The sequence below is a fragment of the Macaca fascicularis genome, chromosome 16, assembly GCF_037993035.2.
Source record: "Macaca fascicularis isolate 582-1 chromosome 16, T2T-MFA8v1.1".
Classification (NCBI taxonomy): Eukaryota; Metazoa; Chordata; class Mammalia; order Primates; family Cercopithecidae; genus Macaca; species Macaca fascicularis.
In genome coordinates, this window is record NC_088390.1 from 71,924,567 (window position 1) to 71,943,419 (window position 18,853).

Consider the following 18,853-nt stretch of genomic DNA (forward strand, 5'->3'; position numbering starts at 1 on the left):
TAACACTGCATCATGTAACATGCATGATAAAACACATCACATACCTTACATCATCATATAACACACATCACATAACACTGCATCATATATCATATAACACTGCAACATATAACATATCACATAGCATGCATCACATCATATATCATATATTGCAACATATACATCACATAATATCACATCACATACCATACATCATCACATTACATACATTACATAACACAGCATCATATACATCACATAACGCTGCAACATATAACATACCACATACTATACATCACATAACATATATCAGATAACACAGTCTCCCATAACATTTATCACATAATTGCAATATATGTATTACATAACGTATAACACATAACATATGTCACATCACATATACCACATAACACCATATCACCAAATGTACATGCTTCAGTAACTCATTATCTTGTGCAGAAGAAAAAACAAAGACACAGAGTCTGGGTGTCCTGGATGCTGCCCCCTTAAAGTCAGAGTCTGAGCCACTGCCAGGGACACGCAGGACTCCTGTGTACCTTTAGGTTGAGCCGAGCCTTCAGCCACAGAGACTAAGGATCCACCATCAGGAAAGAGGTGAGAAGAAACTGGAAACAGTTGTGGCCCATCAAGAAGTTTCGGCCAATCAGGATGTACCCACCATACATGGTTACCACAAATCCCATCACAACAAAACCTCTATGTCATATAAACATTTCCAAGCCCTGACAAAAACCAGTATACTGAGTTCCAGGAAAATCAATACATTTCAACAGAGTCTTCATATATATGGCAATGAGATTTGACCCAGTGTCATCTCCAGGGTTGAAGAAATGTTGGAAATGAGTTCCAGGGAAATCAATACATTGCAACAGCCTTGGCATATATGGCAACGAGACTTGATCCAGTATCATCTCCAAGGCTGAAGAAATGGCAGAGCAAAAAGCCATTGCTATGCCACTCTCCTGACCTGGCTGTGGAGTAAGGACTAAAATTAAGGCCAATAGTATAGCTGCCTTGATATCTGGTGAGACTGGGGGGATGATGCGTGGCCGAACCACAGGTTCCTCTCCCCACTCCTATGGGAAAGATCCCCTAGCCAAGCAATCCTCTTTGGCAAAGGCACCAGGTGCAGTTCTTGCTTATCCTTGAGTAGTAGGTTTCAGTTCTCTGCCAATCATGGACTTATTCCAACAAGTCAATCACATCCCCTCATGGAAATCAGGGGGCACCTCGCCCTCTTGATACCACAAAGCCTGCCTCCCACAGCCCTGTTTGTTCCTTCTGTGCCTGCCTCAGCATAACCCCTGCACTCAGCTGCTATTGGGCTCATCTGCCCAGTGTCAGGTGCCATGTATTTGGCCATCGCAGTAACCCTAGTGTGGGAGTCCCCTTCTCACCCATTGGGTGAATAGGAGGCAATTAAACCACTGGTCTTTCACAAGGTTCTGGTGCTTCCCATCCAGGAGCCTTGGTGGTGTTGAGCATCAGGATTCACTGGCTCTGCAGTCCATTTATTCAACAACAGTTATTGCATGGGTTTTGGGGCCAGGCACTGGCCTCCAGGGTTGTATGCCCAGTTGCTGAGACCTTGTCCCTGACCCATTGTGGACATTAGTCAGCAACATTTACTGACGACACACACGCACCCAATTCCCAATCACTGGGAAGCAATTGGCCCGACAAACCAAATCCCACTGTGGGATGTGTATGACATGGAGCTGCAGTAAGGTTCTTGGTGCCGTATTTAAGCTTCTACATATTCTAATCCTGGCTCTTTCTTCCCCTCTAGAAGGCTGGAAACTTTTAAAAGAAGGAGAGGGTGTTACTCTGACCGTATTAGCCATGAGCAGCCACAGTGAAAGAATTAATGAATTAGTTGCCTTTGCTTGTCTTGGCCCTGGACTTCAGATGTCCTTTAGGAGCAATGGAGGGATCCAAAAGCCAACACTGGAAGACGTGGATGGTGCTTCCAGCTCAAGGATGAGGCCTCCAGCAAGTCCCTGAACATCTTTAAGCCCTCACCTGTCAGACAGGGTTGATGATAAATTTTTTTTTTTTTTTTTTTTAGATGGAGTCTCACTCTGCCTCCTAGGCTGGAGTACAGTGGTGTGACCCAGGTTCACTGCAACCTCCGCCTCCCAGGTTTAAGCAATTCTCCTGCTTCAGCGCCACCCCCCCACCCCACCCCCGCCACCAAGTAGCTGGGATTACAGGCATATGCTACCACGCCTGGCTAATTTTTGTATTTTTTTAAGTAGAAACAAGTTTTCGCCGTGTTGGGCAGGCTGGCCTTGAACTCCTGACCTCAAGCGATCCACCCACCTTGGCCTCCCAAAGTGCTGGGATTACAGGCATGAGCCACCATGCCCGGCCAATGATTACATTTTCCTACCTAACTCCCTGGGCTGCTGGGATAGCAGATGAGAATGGGTGAGGGGCTCTTTGGAGAGTGAAGGTGGTGCTGTCCAACAGCTATGTCAGACTACTATGGTCTGAGTGTTTGTGTCCCACTACCCTGAAATGGGTATGTTGAAATCCCAAGCCGCGATGTGATGGTATTCACCTTTGGGAAGTGATTAATCATGAGGGTTCTGCTTCATGGGGTTAGTGCCCTTATGAAAGAGGCCCAAGAGGGCCGGGTGTGGTGGCTCATGCCTATAATCCCGGCACTTTGGGAGGCAAGTGGGGGGCGGGTTTCACCTGAGGTCGGGAGTTCAAGACCAGCTTGACCAACATGGAGAAAACACATCTCTACTAAAAGTACAAAATTAGCCGAGCGTGGTGGCACATGCCTGTAATCCCAGCTACTCGGGAGGCTGAAGCAGGAGAATCGCTTGAACCCAGGAGGCGCAGGTTGCGGTAAGCCGAGACTGTGCCACTGCACTCCAGCCTGGGCAACAAGAGTGAAACTCCGTCTCAAAAAGAAAGAAAAAGAAAAAGAAAGAGGCCCAAGAGAGTTCATTCACCCCTTTCATCACATGAGGACACAGCAAAATGATGGCTATGAATCAGGAAGCAGGTCCTCACCAGACACCAAATCTGCCGATGTCTTGACATTGGGCTTCTCAGCCTCCAGCACTGTGAGAAATAAATGTCTGACGTTTATACGTCACCCAGTTTGTGATATTTTGTTATAGTGACCCGAACGGTCTAAGACAGTCACCCAGTAGAAGGCAGCCCCTGTGTGTGGGCAGGTTCCACACAAAGGCAAGCCCAGCCCCAAGGTCGCCACCAACAAACCCAAGAGCCATTTTTCCATGGGGCCTGAAAACTACACCATTAGATGCTGCTTAGTTTAGGACTTTATGTTGGGTTGAATTATGGCTCCTAAAAAGGATGTCTGAGTCCTAATCCCTGGCCCGTGTGAATGTGACCTTATTTGGAGGGTCTTTGTAGCTGCTATTAAGGATCTGAAGATGAGATCATCCTGGATCCACCAGGTAACTCTAAATCCAATGATGAGTGTTTTTTTGTGTTTTGTTTTGTTTTTGTTTTTGTTTTTGTTTTTGTTTTTTTGAGACAGAGTCTTGCTCTGTTGCCCAAGCTGGAGTGCAGTGGTACAATCTCAGCTCACTGCTGAGGTTCAAGTGATTCTCCTGCCTCAGCCTCCCAAGTAACTGGGATTACAAGTGTGTGACATCACACCCAGCTATTTTTTGTATTTTTAGTAGAGACGGGGTTTCACCATGTTAGCCAGGCTGGTCTTGAACTCCCAACCTCATGATCTGCCCACCTCAGCCTCCCAAAGTGCCAGGATTACAGGCGTGAGCCACCATGCCCAGCCTATATATGCATTTTATAAGTTCAAATTGGCATTTACTTGTTATGGAAGGTATTCATTGAGAATAGTTAGTGATATGGTTCCGCTGTGTCCCCATCCAAATCTCACCTTGAATTGTAACAATCCCCACATGTCAAGGACTGGACCAGGTGGAGATAATTGAATCATGGGAGCAGGTTTTCTGTGCATTTCTCATGATAGTGAATAAGACTTATTAGATCTGATGGTTTTCTAAAGGGAAGTTCCCCTGCACATGCTCTCTTGCCTGCTGCCATGTAAGACATGCCTTTGCTTCTCCTTCTGCCATGATTATGAGGTCTCCTCAGCCATGTGGAACTGTGAGTCCATTAAACCTCTTTCCTTTATAAATTACCCAGTCTCCAATATGTCTTTTTTTAGCAGCATGAGAATAGACTAATACAGTTAGGCTATTAAATAAATGCACATATCTGGAATATGGATTATAGATACAGTGAACATATTGCCCAAACCTGCATGAAATTAATTAAATGGGATGACAGGAACTGTCTGCAGATGACCAGGATCAAATGACCCTACTTATTAATGACGTTTGTCTTCCATCAGACCCCAGGGCCCGTTAAACTCAAGTCAAACATTTTTCCAGTTTCCCAGGCACCTCTGTGGAATCCAGTTTGAAAAACAACGTCTTAAGCTACTCTTGGCCTGCCGATGTTATCACATCACAGGATACCCCCAGCAGATGTGAAGATTAGAACCCTGGGCCAGGAATGTCTGAGGAGGGAGGCTGGGGGTAGGTAAGATGGCAGAGGAAGGAATGGGAAGCAAAGGAAAAGAGGAAGAATCTGAAAGGTCTGCCAGGGATGGGTTTTGGAGTTCAGGGTAAGAAAGAAGAAAGACTTCACCCAGGAGAGATGTGGAGAGGACACCACCTCCCAAATCTGTGCTGTTCATGAGGGTACCTGACAGTAACCTTGTTGATCCCCCAGGGCAAGCAAACATCTGAGGCTCAGTGAACCTGGAGGGAGAGCAAGCTGGTGAGGTTCTGCACATCAGGTGTGTTTTAGGAATTATTTGCCAGGCTTTGAGAGAATGTTCTCCAGGCTTATCAACTGTGTTCAGCTTCCATGGTGTATTAAACAAACGGGGTGGTTTAAAACAACAAAAAGAGTGTTCTTTCACAGTTCTGGAGGCTAAAAGTCTGAAGTCAAGGTGTTGGCAGGACCACGCTTCCTCTGAAGGCTCCAGGGAAGAGTCCTCCTTGTCTCTTCCAGATTCTGGGAGCTCCAGGCTGTCCTTGGCATTCCTCGGCGTGTAGCTCATCACCCCAGTCTCTGCCTCTGCCTTCACACGGCCTTCGTCCATCTGTGTGTCTCTGCGTGCACTCCTATTCTTATAATATAGTGACTATAGTCATTAGATTTAAGGGCCCACCCTAATCCAGTATGACCTTATCCTAAGTAATTACATCTGCCAAGACCCTATTTCCAAATTTCCATTCAGAGGTTCTAGATGGACATGAATTTTGGTGGGGGGCAGACACTATTAAACTCACTATGCATTGCATTCATTGGTATTGTAGATCAATACCTTACTGGTTTATCCAGTACTGACTCCAGCTAAGGAGAAGGCAAGCTTTCTGTAAGCAGTCTGCTGCTTCTAGTTCCCCCAGAATATTCTCCCTTCAATCCATCTTCTGAACTCTCCGTTTTCCTTCTTTACAGGTCCCCCTTGTCCTACATTCCCTATGTTGCCAAATAGAGCAACCACATGTTCAGGAACTACTCATGCTAAAAACTTGCAGGTCAGTCTCAACAGCTCACACCCGCTCACTTCCGCCACCACCGATCCTAGAACTCACACAAATCCCTGCGTGCTTATTCCCATTTCTGTCATTCCCCTCCTCTCTCATTTCTGCTTTATGTCTTTATCGCCGTTCACCTGGACTGCCATGAAAACACCGTGTCCCCGTCCACTCAACACTTCACTGATCTCAAATGCAAGACTAGCCATGCACTCCACAAGCCCCTTTAGGAATCACTTGAAAGTAATAAACCCTCTGCTTCAGAACAATTTACATAAGCACCTACTGCACACCACACTGAGTAGCAGGGAGTACATGCATAATCATGACTCCTTCCATCATAGTAATTGTACCCATTATTATATCATCTTATTTAATCCTTCCAGCAACCCTACAAGACTGGCATTATCATGCCCACTTGATGGGTTAAAGAAACAATGACAACAAAACAGGTTTGGGCAGTGAAAGTAAACCATCCAAGGTCATACCACTAGTAAGTACCTTCAGAGCCAAGATTTGTACCCAGATCTACCTGTGTCTACATTTTTGGCTCTTAAACCAATACTAATGCCCCACCCCTCTTGTCATCAAAGCAGACGAGATGTCCCCTCCTTGGTTACGCATAGCAAGGACTTCTTTCAAGCACTGTTAACGTTTCAATCCTAGTTCCTTGTTCACAGATCTGTCTTTGGTGTTTTTGAGTTCCCAGCACTTGGGCAATGCCTGGCACAGACTAGGTGCTTAACAAATGTTTTAGTCATGGAGTTTTTCTTGTGCCCCACTGAGCTGGGCCCCCATCTCTCAACTCAGTCTGAAATTAATTGTACTTTCTTTTTAAGTCAGCAGGAGACCCCTCGAGATAAGCTACACTAGCCTGGGGTGGCAGCCAGGCACAACACCTGGTCACTGGCCAGGGAGGGAGGCTCTCTAGCCCAACAGGTGGCCCCCAGCCCAGATCCTCAAGGAGCCCTACCCTCTAGGAGACCATGGCTGGGAGGCCCATCTGGCCCAGGCTGCGCCTGAGTGCTGAAGATCTTTGTGTCTCCAAGCTGAGAACTGGGTCCCTGCTCCTTGCCAACCATTCACAGGGGAGAAATGATTAAAACGCTGGAGAGACTGACTCATGGGGAAATATGAAAAAAGCACAACAGTCCCCAAATATGTTTAGCTTGGCCCCATCACAAAGGGGGGATGTGATAAGGGCTCCAAGCTAAAGGGAGGCAAAGTAAAGGCGGGAGAATCATGCAGAGCCAGCTGGCTGGGAGGGACTCAAGGGAAAATGAAAATGAGGCAGAGGGGAATGAAATGGGGCATCGAGTTGGAGGAAAAAGAGTTTCTGGAGCTCAAGGGCATCTTTCCATAAGGAGATCAGAGTTGGGAACCACTGCCAGAGATTTGAAACAACCCCCTCCACACTGGCCAGGCATTGCCTCCTACTCTGTGCCAGGCATTGCCCAAGTGCTGGGAACTCAAAGACACCGAAGACAAATATGTGAACAAGGAATTAGGATTGAAATCTTCGACCAGGCGTGATGGCTCATGCCTGTAATCCCAGCACTTTGGGAGGCTGAGGCGGGCAGATCACCTGAGGTCAGGAGTTCGAGACCAGCCTGGCCAACATGGTGAAATCCCATCTCTACTAAAAAATATAAAAAATTACCCAGGGGTGGTGGCAGGCCCCTGTAATCCCGGCTACTCCGGAGGCTGAGGCAGGCGAACTGCTTGAACCTGGGAGGCAGAGGTTGCAGTGAGCTGAGATTGCACCACTGCACTCCAGTCTGGGCGACAAGAGCAAAATTCTGCCTCAAAAAAAAAAAAAAAAAAAAAATTCTGGAGCTCAAAGGCATCTTTCCATAGGGAGGTCAGAGTCAGGGACCACTGCCAGAGATTTTAAACAACCCTCTCCACACTGGTCGCTCCCGGCTTTGGCAGCAGGAGACTAAAGTCTCATTCATTCTTTCAGCAAACACTTCCATGCCCACCCCAGGCCAAGCACAGTGCCAGGCTTGAGGTTGCTGAGCGGTGAAAACAGTGCCTCTACTCTCAGACAGCTTATATTCTACCCGGAAGAAGCAGTCCCTGAGGCCTCTGCCTTAGCCGTGCCATCTGCCTAGAACGTTCTTCTACCGGGTATTCGTGTGGCCACCTCCCTCGTCTTGGTCAAGTTTTATTCAGGAAGCCCCTACTCCATGGGGCAGACCCTATTTATTATGGAAACTGTCTTAGTCTGTTCAGGCTGCTAGAACAAAATGCCTTAGACTGGGTCGTTTATAAACCTCAGAAATGTATTGCTCACAGTTCTGAGGGCCGGAAAGACCAAGGCCAAGGCGCCAGCAGGTGCCGTGTCTGGTGAGGAGCTTGCTTTCTGCTTCAAAGAGGGCACCTTGCGGCTGTGCCTCACGCGGCAGAAGGGGCTGGGGAGCTCCTTCCAGCCTGTCTTATAAGGGCCCTGAATTAGTCTGTTTTGCATTGCTGTAAAGAAATACCTGAGACTGAATAATTTATAAAGAAAAGTTTAATTGGCTTACGGTTCTGCAGGTTGTACAGAAAGCATGGCCCCAGCATCTGCCTCTGGTGAGGCCTCAGGGAAGGCGAGGCAGAGCCAGTTCATTCCATGGTGAGAGAGGGAGAAAGAGTGGGTGGGGGAGGGGGGAGAGGGAAACGGAGATGGGGAGGAGTAGAGGGGAGGAGGAGAAATAGAGAGGGGGAGAGAGAGGAAGAGACTGAGGGAGGGAAAGGGAGGAGGGGGAGGGAGAGGGAGTGGGCAGAGAGAGAGGGGGAGGGAGAGGGAGAGAGAGGGAGAGGGAGAGAGAGAGGGAGAGAGACAGAGAGGAAGGGAGGGAGAGGGACAGAGAGAGGGAGAGAGGGAGAGAGAGAAAGAGGGAGGGAGGGAGAGAGGGAGAGAGAGAGAGGGAAGGAGAGGGAGAGGAAAAGAGAGAGGGAGGGAGAGAGGAAGAGGAGGGGGGGAAGGAGGGGGAGAGAGAGAGGGAGAAGGAGAGAGAGGGAGAGGGGGGTGAGGAAGAGGGAGAGGGAGAGAGAGAAGAAGAGAGAAAGAGAGGAAGAGAGAGAGGGAGGGAGGGGGAGAAAGAGAGGGAGAGCGGGAGAGAGAAAGGGAGAGGGAGGAAGAGAGGGAGAGAGTGAGGGAGGGAGGGAAGGAGAGAGAGAGAGGGAGGGAGGGGGAGAAAGAGAAGGAGAAGGGGAGAGAGAGGGAGAGGGGGAGAGAGAGAGGGAGAGGGAGGAAGAGAGGGAGAGAGTGAGGGAGGGAGGGATGAAGAGGGAGAGAGAGAGGGAGAGGAAGAGAGAGGAAGGAGGTGCCACACTCTTTTAAACAACCAGATCTCGTGTGAACTCAGAGGGGGAACTCATTCGTTACCACAAGGGCAGCACCAGGCCATTCAGGAGGGATCCACCCCCATGACCCGAACACCTCCCATTAGGCCCACCTCCAACATTGGAGGTCCCATTTCAACATGAGATTTGGAGGGAAAAAACATCCAAACCATATACAGTTATCCTGTCTCAGAGCTCGTCCCCTCCTCACTGTCTCTCTTACCTGCAGCCAGGCCATCTGCAGAGCTGGCAAGCAATGGGACAGACATGGAACTGATACTGGCATTGTCTCTCTGGTTTTGGGTCTGAACTAGCGCTCCCGTGTGAGAGTCAAAACACCTCTTCACATCTCTTGCCTCCGTCCTCACCTCCTTTGGGCCTCTTTTCTTCCAGCTGTCTGCGAGCCAGGCTGAGTTCCCCACAAATGTAAAGCAATAATAAGTAATCATCAGGCTAATGAGGCTGAGGGCGATTATGCAGGAACTCCCTGCCACATGACAAACAGCCGGCTGCTGATTTATCACGGGACAGACGTAAATACTCGCCTCTCCCCTGAGCAGGAACACATGTTCTTAGTCATATAGTAGCTGCGGAAAACACCCCGTTGGGGTTGTTCACCCTCTACTGAGATGAGATGGAGGCAGAGGGGCCCAAGCTTTGCCAGGAATGAACGGTGCTTAAAAGGGGAAGGTTCTTTCTCTTTCTTCAACCTGGCCACCGATTAAACAAACTCAAATAACCAGTGGGTCTAGCATAGGAGTGAAGCGTCAGTTCTAGGCCCGAAAGCTCAGGATGCTTAAACTCCAGCTGCCACCCAGTAGGGTGTGACCTCCGTTAAGTTGCTTAACAACGATGAGCCTCAGTTTTCTCCTCTGAAAATAGGTTAATAATAGTATCTTCCTTCATAGGGTTGTTGTGAAGATCAAGAATGAATGTCAACTGTCTAGCACAGAGTAAAACCTTAATAAATGGATGGCTGGGCATGGTGGCCCATGCCTGTAATCCCAGCACTCTGGGAGGCTGAGGTGGGTGGATCACCTGAGGTCAGGAGTTCAAGACCAGCCTGGCCAACATGATGAAACCCCGTCTCTACTAAAAATACAAAAATTAGCTGGGCATGGTGGTGCACACCTGTAATCCCAGCTACTCAGGAGGCTGAGGCAGGAGAATTGCTCCAACCCAGGAGGCAGAGGTTACAATGAGCCAAGATCATGCCACTGCACTCCAGCCTGGGTGACAGAGTGAGACTCTGTCATAAATAAATAAATAAATAAATAAATAAATAAATAAATAAATGGAGCACAGTCAGTGTCAACATGCTCCATTGTTAGTCAACATGATTCTTGCTCTTATCCTGGAAGACCCCTTGCTTTCCCATGGTGCCTGGTTGTACTCACTCCATCCCATCTTTGTCCTCACCCAGAGCCCCTCTCCTCTTCCCTCTTCCTGTCCAAATTCTAACCATCCCTCCCAATGCCTGCCCCATTTTTTCCAGCCATTCCTGATTTCTCCTCACCTTGATCTTGTACTGGAAGTAGTAAGTGACTTTTAAACATTTTTTTTAAGCCACAGATCCCTTTGTTACAAGGAAATCATACCCAGAAATAAACACAAATAAGACCAAAAAGGCAGAGCTGTGAAGGAAAGGAGAAGTGAGAACTGAGTCTCTACCATCCACGGACTTACCTTAGGGTTAGGAAGATGAGCCCCTCCCCCATGGACGTAGAGGGAATCAGATCATCGGATCCCGGTGTCACCATGTTCTGCCTTGGACTTTGAGTCAGGCAGCTGCCATCTTCAGTCCATAGTGCACAGTCCTGCCCCTTCACCCTACTTTATTCTCTTGTCCATCTTTCTCTCTCCTCCAATAAGCTTCTCGGGCAAGAACCATGCCTCCTTCATGTCTTCCTACTTACATCCCAAAACTCAGACAGGGCTCTGTACCCTGGCAGGCACCCAATATACATCTGTTAACATGAAATGAGATACATCCAGACAGTTTATAAATACACCTAAGCAAAGCCTCTCCCATTATAGATGGGGTAAACTGAGGCAGGGCAACCCAGGTATTTATCAACAGAGTCAGTCCTGGAATAGAAGCCCCCAGATGCCTAGCTCCAGCCTCACCCACTAGCCTCGGAGGCTCCCAAATGTAAGTGACTTGCTGTTCATATTCCCTGGCATCCAGCAACCCAAGAATTTTGCTTTTGCTATCAGGAGGATGGAAGGATAGAAGCTTAGGGTAAGTAAGACAAAAGCTCTCTGAGAAAGAACTGCTGCTGTCTGAGCAAGAGAGACAGGGAAGAGAACCCAAGAAGTTTAAGATAAGAATGAAACACGTATCTTGTTAAATACTAAGTTCTACTGTCTGGGCCAGGGGTTTTGAAGTCACAAGGACTTCCCAGAGCAGATGGAAGTAGGAGGGAAGCCAGGAGTGTGTATAAGGGAAAAGACCCCAGTGGGGAGGGTTCCAGACAGCCTCCTCCCGTACCCTAGCTTTCTTCTGAGCAGCTCTGCCTTTATCAGTCTTACTTGTGTTTATTTCTGGGTACGATTTCCTTGTAACAAAGGGATCTGTGGCTTAAAAAAATGTTTAAAAGCCACTTACTATTTCCAGTACAAGATCAAGGCTAGGAGAAATCAAGAATGGCTGGAAAAGATGGGGCAGGCATTGGGAGGGATGGCTAGAATTTGGAGAGGAAAAGGAGAGGGGCTCTGGGTGAGGACAAAGATGGGATGGAGTGAGCATGACCAGGTGCCCACAGGACAGCAAGGGGTCTTCCAGGATAAGAGCAAGAATCATGTTGACTAACAATGGAGAATGGAGAGGGTTGGGTATGAGAGGGGGTGGGATGAGGGAAAGTATAAGGGTGGACCTTCACTCTGTTCTCCTGCTTCAAATGCCTTCTTAGACAATGGCTCCCGATGGGCCTTGTGGATCCAACCAACAAAGCCTTGTTCCCTTCTCCATCAGACATCCCTAGTTGCCTCTGAACCACTACCAGTCAATCAAATATAGGAGGATGCCTTTCTCATGACCCTTTGTCATGAGGTTGCCAGAGTCACCTCCGCCAACTACCTCATGTAATCACCTGTCAGCTGTGTGAACCTTGATCAGGTGACTTAACCTCTCTGAACCTCAGGTCCTCATGTGCCAAATGGGATGACAGTGTTGTGAGAATTATACGTGAGATAATTTATAATCACACATACCGAGGTGCCTGGCCCTTGAGGAATTCTCAATAAATACAAGGTAGTTGGCTCTAGAAGACTTTGGGAAACCAAGCTCAGGTTGTGGTTGATTATGGGTTACCATGGAAACCAGATCTAAAGGCTGGAGAACAGACAGGCCTAGTGTGTCCAGAGCACCTAGGCCTGATTCACTTTAGGATCTATTTTCTTGAGTCCTTAAATGCACCTTGGAGTTCACACAGGCATGAAGGAATGGCTCAATGCATTGTCCTCAGCTCCTGAGCAAGGCAGTAAGCCCAGTTCCACACAGGGGCAATTCCTGAATACACATTCACTGCGTGAAGAAAGTGCTGAGGACCTAGCTCTGTGACCGTGTAGACAGGAGTGATTGATGAGTTTAACTTCACGCATCTCATTGCAGCCTAAAAGGATGTGACAAGTCCCGGCGTGGTGGCTCACGCCTATAATCCCAGCACTTTGGGAGGTCAAAGTGGGTGGATCACCTGAGGTCAGGAGTTCGAGACTAGCCTGGCCAACATGGTGAAACCCTGTCTCTACTAATAATACAAAAAAAATAGCTAGGGGTGGTGGTGCACACCTGTAATCTCAGCTACTCAGGAGGCTGAGGCAGGAGAATCGCTTGAACCCAGGAGGCAGAGGTTGCAGTGAGCCAAGATCACACCATTGCACTCCAGCCTGGGTGACAAGAGTGAAACGCCATCTCAAAAAAAAAAAAGAAGATATGACAAAAAGTTAGGTGAACTTGCTGGTCTCATTCTATCTGAGTTGGTCCCTCTCAGGGGTTCTTTGTTTAGTTTGATTTGTGCTGGGGTTAATGGAAGATATGCATCAGTAACAGGTGCTTTTCATTCGATACTTTGATACTCATCACCAGCCAGCAGATTCCAAGGTTGAACCACTGCTGGTATGTCTGTTCTTAAGTGTTGAACTGATGGCTGCTCTCTCCCTGGTAATAGGGTATCTGCCACATCAGTAGCTATCAGTGGGAGGCACTCAAATAGAACCCACATAACTACCACTTCTAGCTCTATGAACTTGGCACTGGTCACTTAATCCTCTGAGCCTCCGTTTCCCGCTCTGAAAAATAGGTATGGCGCTGACGCAAGCTGCCCTGCCTGCCACTGGTTTGCTGGAATGAAATCAAAGGTATAGAAATGGACTTTGGGAGGTGGAGGCAGGTGGATCACTTTAGGTCAGGAATTCAAGACCAGGCTGGCCAACATGGTGAAACCCCATCTCTACTAAAAATACAAAAATTAGCTGGGCACAGTAGTGTCCACCTGTAGTCCCAGCTACTCAGGAGGCTGTAGCAGGAGGATCACTTGAACCCGGAAGGAAGAGCCCGTTCCCCAAGCCCTTCCATTTCTATACTTTTTTTTTCGAGCCAGAGTCTGTCGCCACTGCACTCCAGCCTGGGCGACACCGCGAGACTCTGGTTCACACACACACACAAAAAAAAGTATAGAAATGGAAGGGCTTGGGGAACAGGCTCTGTCTCAAGCCATCATTACCAGATGGTCAGCTGATCCCACACAACTTATTGTGAAAACACAGTAAGTATGTTCCTGAGAATTAAGGGGTTGTGGGGAAGAATGCATCTTTCTGATATTCTAAAAGCCACTCTCTAGAGAGATTAGTTATAAATGCAACACAGAGGCCTTAATACAAGTGTAATATACTTGACCTGTTCGTCACATGGTGCTGGCAAATTGCTTAATGTCTCCAGACCTCAGTTTCCCCATGTGCAAAATAAAGGGACTTGGGTGAATGGTTTGCTCCTTGGTTCCAACTTTCTGTGACTATTGATAGGCACTAGATTTTGAGAGACCTGAACCATAATGTCTACAATTCCACCACAGTTTGAGCACAACTGAATTAACTCAGCAAGCACATGCCTGGCTTTGGATAGGTTTCATCTCATACTTCCTCACAACAAATTAAAAGAGACGCTCAGGGAAGTTCAATTTCCAAGGTCACATAGCTAATAAATGACTGGGCCAGGACTTGAACCTGGACCTGCTTGTCCCAAAGCCTATGTACCTTCCAAAACACAGTGCTTTTGCCAAGTGACAGAGATTTTCCAGATTTACAATGAGATGTTTTTATGTTGTTTTGTAGGGAAACCAGATACACATAATAATATATATAAAATTAGATATACTTATATAATTATATATAAAATTACATATACTATAATTATGTATAAAATTACATATAATACATTTATAATTATATGTAATATATAATATATGACATATAGTGTATAATATATAATATATATTTTTCTGTTATATTTTATATGTTATATATGGGTTTTTTTGGTTTTTTGTGGGTTTTTTTTTTTTTTTTTTTTTTGAAACAGTCTTGCTCTGTCACCCAGGCTGGAGTGCAGTGGCGCGATCTCGGCTCACTGTAAGCTCCATCTCCCGGGTTAACACCATTCTGCTGCCTCAGCCTCCCGAGTAGCTGGGACTACAGGTGCCCACCACCACACCCGGCTAATTTTTTTGTATTTTTAGTAGAGACAGGGTTTCACCGTGTTAGCCAGGATGGTCTCGATCTCCTGACCTCGTGATCCGCCGCCTCGGCCTCCCAAAGTGCTGGGATTACAGGCGTGAGCCACCGCGCCCGGCCTATATAGGTATTTTTGAAACCCTTTAGAAGGTCACGACTCTTCAGAAGGTCAAGGTCATTTAGCTGGGTGAACGATTAATCCCCGCAAGCAACAACACCCTGTGTATAAACTGCACCCAGAATGCAGCCCTTTCAAGATGGAGAAGGAGGGGCCTCAGGGAGGGCAGCACGCCCAGCACACCTGCCAGGTCTGTGAAAGATGGGAGAGGTTGAAGAAGAAAGAGTAGGAAAAAGCTTTCTTCCCCCCTCAAGTTAGAAAGCGGGCAGAGCAAGAGACAGAGATCAAAAACCACGCAAGGTCCCTCATGTCAACCTCTCCCTGTTTTAATTAAGCAGAGAGTCCACACCCCCACCCCCACTCCCTCAAAAATGCTTTGCACTCAGCAAGAGCTGCTTCACAGCAGGTTGCAGTTAAGCCTTCAAACAACCAGCAGCCTCAGGAAATGCCAGCAGCCCACAGGTGCGGGGCGAGGCGGGGCCCCTCCCGTTCTCCGCACCCAGGCGGAGCAGTCACAAGACGGACTAAGGAGCCGCAAGAGCGTTCCCTGAACCCTTCTCCACGGGGCCGTGATTCTCGGCAGCGAGCCTCCAACTGTGGCAACCCTCGGTAAGACAGGTATCTTCCGTGGGGACCCAGCCAACACCTACAGACATCCATACATATTAAGCTCAGAAAAACTCACAAAACAATTCTTGCCGCTATTATGTGCAATGCATTCATATTTTCTACTTTTTTTTTTTTTTTTTTTAATGCTGGCTGCAGCTTTCTATATTAGCGTCACGATTCACTGAGGGTTTCCAAACTCATTTTGAAAATGCAGTCTGCTGGAAGGAGGCATTAATGTCCTCCAAGTTAGGCAGAGACTGACCTGCTCTCCCTCCTTGCCTCATTAGCTCTACCCAGCCCAGGTCCCTGCTCCGGCAAACTTGCAGCTCTGGAAGGTCTTTAACTCCTCCACACCTCCAGGCCAGGGCCATACTCCTTGCTCAGCCCGATGCCCACTCTCCTGTCCCTCTCTTCTTCCCACAGTTGAGACCACCTCTATGTCTCTGAATTTCTTTTTTTTAATTTTATTTGTTTTTTTTTCTTTTTTTTTTTTTTGTGTGTTTGTTTGTTTCTGCTAGGGTTTTTTATTTTGTTTTGTTTTAGATAGAGTCTCACTCTGTCACCCAGGCTGGAGTGCAGTGGCACGATCTTGGCTCACTGCAACCTCCACCTCCCAGGTTCAAGCGATTCTCCTGCCTCAGCCTCCCAAGTAGCTGGGATTACAGGCACACGCCACACCTGGCTAAGATTTGTATTTTTAGAGACACGGTTTCAACATGTTGGCCAGGTTGGTCTCGAACTCCTGACCTCAAGTGATCCGCCTGCCTGGGCCTCCCAAAGTGCTGGATTACAGGCGTGAGCCATGGCGCCCGGCCTCCTCCCTGAATTTCTCATGTGTAACTGTTGGGGATTGCAAGCGCCTCTGTTCTCCACTGATCACCCTAGGTGTGGCTGTTCTATGGGGAACAGGTTATGAGTCCTCCAGGGTCTGTTTATTCTGTGGCCGGAGTCCCACTAATCAAAGCTTTTCCATCAACATTTCTAAGTGGAAGAGAAGGCAGAAAGTGGGGTGGAGGTGGGAGGGGCGCAGGAGGAGGGAGGACTGGGACCTCCTCCAGAGACAAACCCCATTCCTAAGGGAGGAAAATTGCAATTATTGTCAACTTTGTGTGGGGGGCCTTCCATGCTTAGCAGGAAGAGGACAATGGTTTTCAGACCCAGCATTGATGGCAACACCTGCCTTCCAGGTGGGAGGCAAGATTCCTCTCAGAGACGAGATGCTGAGGAAGATGCTGAGAGACGCCTTGGGGGACCTTCTCAGAAGAGAAAAGCAAGCCCCGCTGGACCTTCCAGAAAGGCAGGAATGAGGGGAAGGCAATGGTTAGCAGCCAGCCCCTGGGAGAGCACCGTGCAGGGTGGGCACCTGGGGAGCAGGGGGAGCTCCAGCGATGTTGAGGAGGGCATGGCGGGTGCATTGGGGGCTTCGTCTATTCCATCAAGCTCACCCAGAAAGGCAGGCTCCGTGTCCCACTGGCCAGGTTCAATCCTGAGACCCTGGACTACTTACCAAACCCCTCTGTGTTTCTGCTTCCTGGCAGTCACGTGGGTCCTGCCTCTTAGGGTTCTGTGAGAACCCAATGGGTTAATACAAATAACACACTTAGAGCATGGCCAGATACAGGAAAAGTGTTCTGTCCATTTTAATTCATCATCACATCAACTCTGCGAGATACTTTTTTTTTTTTTTTCTTTTGAGACGGAGTCTCTGTCATCTAGGCTGGAGTGCAGTGGTGCGATCTCGGCTCACTGCAACCTCCGCCTTATAGGTTCAAGTGATTCTCCTGCCTCAGCCTCCCATGTAGCTGGGACTACAGGCGTGTGCCACCACGACAAATTAATTTTTGTATTTTTCGTGGAGATGGGCTTCCACTATATTGAACAGGCTGGTCTCGAACTCCTGACCTCAAGTGATCTGCCTACCTCGGTCTCCCAAAGTGCTAGGATTACAGGCGTGAGCCACTGCACCTGGCCCAAGGTGAATATTATCCCCATTTTGTAGATGAGGAAACTGAGGCTCAGAGGGCCCCAGAAGAAATGGCCTCACAGAATCCACTACACAAAGAATGTTTATTGAGCAACTGTCACGGGAAAGGCAGGAAATTCAGAGGAGACTAATAGGCCATTCTGTCCCAGTGAGGTTTATGTTTCTAGTGGGGTGACGATTGCAAACCCCAGTACAGTTTTTCTGCTTTCAAAGGGCAGAGAGATCCCAGGAGAAGGAAGGTGGGAGAGGAAGGGGATTTGGGCTGGTTAGAGGAAGCTTTGCTAGAGGAACTAAGCTCCAGGATAAACAGGGTTTGCGATGGGGTGGGGAGAGAAAACCATCAACTCAGAGGCAGGAGAGGTTTTCATAGTATTCGTATCCTCTTTCCTCAGGCTCTGCATTGGCCGGTCCTGATGACAGAAAAAAAAAAAAAATTGCTCTGCTTCAGAGTGGGTCAAGAGACCCACTGATTAAAAGCCTCAAATGTATGAATACATATGGGCGCCAAGAAGGGAACAGACACGGGGCCTATTGAGGGTAGAGAATGGAAGGAAAGTGAGGAATTAAAACCACTATGCTTATTACCTGGGTGGCAAAATAATCTGCACACCAAACCCCTGTGACATGCAACTTACCTGCACTGTCCCTGTACCCCAAACCTAAAGTAAAAATTAAAAAAAAAAAAGAAAGAAAGAAAGTTGAAATGACTAATAACAACAAAAAAAATGATTTTTAGAGATGGGGTCTTGCTATGTTGCTCAGGCTGGTCTTAAACTCCTGGGCTCAAGTGATCCTCCCTCCTTGGCCTCCCAAAGTGCTGGAATTATTTTTAATGATGTTGGTTCCTACTTTCTTTGTTATACTTATGGAGATTCTCACCCATTGTTACCAGTTAGCTTTCCCAAACTGTGCTTTAACTGCTGATTTTGTCATAAAAAGCAGTATCTTCAGGCCGGGCGCGGTGGCTCAAGCCTGTAATCCCAGCACTTTGGGAGGCCGAGGCGGGTGGATCACGAGGTCAGGAGATCAAGACCATCCTGGCTAACATGGTGAAACCCTGCCTCTACTAAAAATACAAAAAACTAGCCGGGCGTGGTGGCGGGCGCCTGTAGTCCCAGCTACTCGGAGGCTGAGGCAGGAGAATGGCGTGAACCCGGGAGGCGGAGCTTGCAGTGAGCCGAGATCGCGCCACTGCACTCCAGCCTGGGTGACACAGCGCGAGACTCTGTCTCAAAAAAAAAAAAAAAAAAAAAAAAAATCTTCAAAAAAATAAATAAAATGAACAATTTGAAAACACAAAGAAGGCCTCACTGTAGGTGTTCGATCTCCAAGCGAGGCTGTATACATTCAGCCGGGGAGGAAAGGATCCATGGTCACTGTTAGAGGTAAACATGGAAAAGATAGCACAGTGACTAGCCAGTGGCCCTCAACCTTGGTGGCATATCAGAATACCCTGGCAAGTCCCACCCCACCCCAATTAAGTCTGAATCTCTGAAGGTGGGGCCGAGGCATCCGTAGGTT

General features: G+C 47.9%; 1 long non-coding RNA gene across 1 annotated transcript; it reads left to right on the forward strand.

Annotated features, from left to right (window-relative positions):
- Positions 1 to 15,249: 15,249 nt before the first annotated feature.
- Positions 15,250 to 18,282, forward strand: LOC123569349 (uncharacterized). The gene is made up of 3 exons (XR_006692981.2): positions 15,250 to 15,348; positions 16,536 to 16,668; positions 17,725 to 18,282. It is a non-coding gene; the product is annotated as an uncharacterized lncRNA (long non-coding RNA).
- Positions 18,283 to 18,853: the final 571 nt, after the last annotated feature.